The sequence below is a fragment of the Morone saxatilis genome, unplaced genomic scaffold (assembly GCF_004916995.1).
Source record: "Morone saxatilis isolate NCDOM2014 unplaced genomic scaffold, NCSU_SB_2.0 Contig5, whole genome shotgun sequence".
Taxonomy (NCBI): domain Eukaryota; kingdom Metazoa; phylum Chordata; class Actinopteri; family Moronidae; genus Morone; species Morone saxatilis.
Window position 1 is genome coordinate 6798594 of NW_023340095.1, and position 323 is coordinate 6798916.

Consider the following 323-nt stretch of genomic DNA (forward strand, 5'->3'; position numbering starts at 1 on the left):
ATTATACACAATACAGGATCAGTCACATAAAACACCAATATTAGTGACGGGTATGAATATCTTAAGGTTTTTCCCTCATGTGATCTTTATTGTCTCTACTTTGTGTTTCCACAGCCTTCCAGTGAGGCCACACTGGTATCTAACTGTCCTGCATCACTCAACCTTATCTTGAAATCCCATCTGGTACAAATTACCAGGAAAGACATCTCGAAGTCTTATTGTCGCTTTTAAAATCCCAAAACAGTTTGTTTTCTGTAAAATACTTGATAGAAATAAAGATAGACGTGGTAAATGAATCCCTTACCAGCTTATTGAGCAGGAAC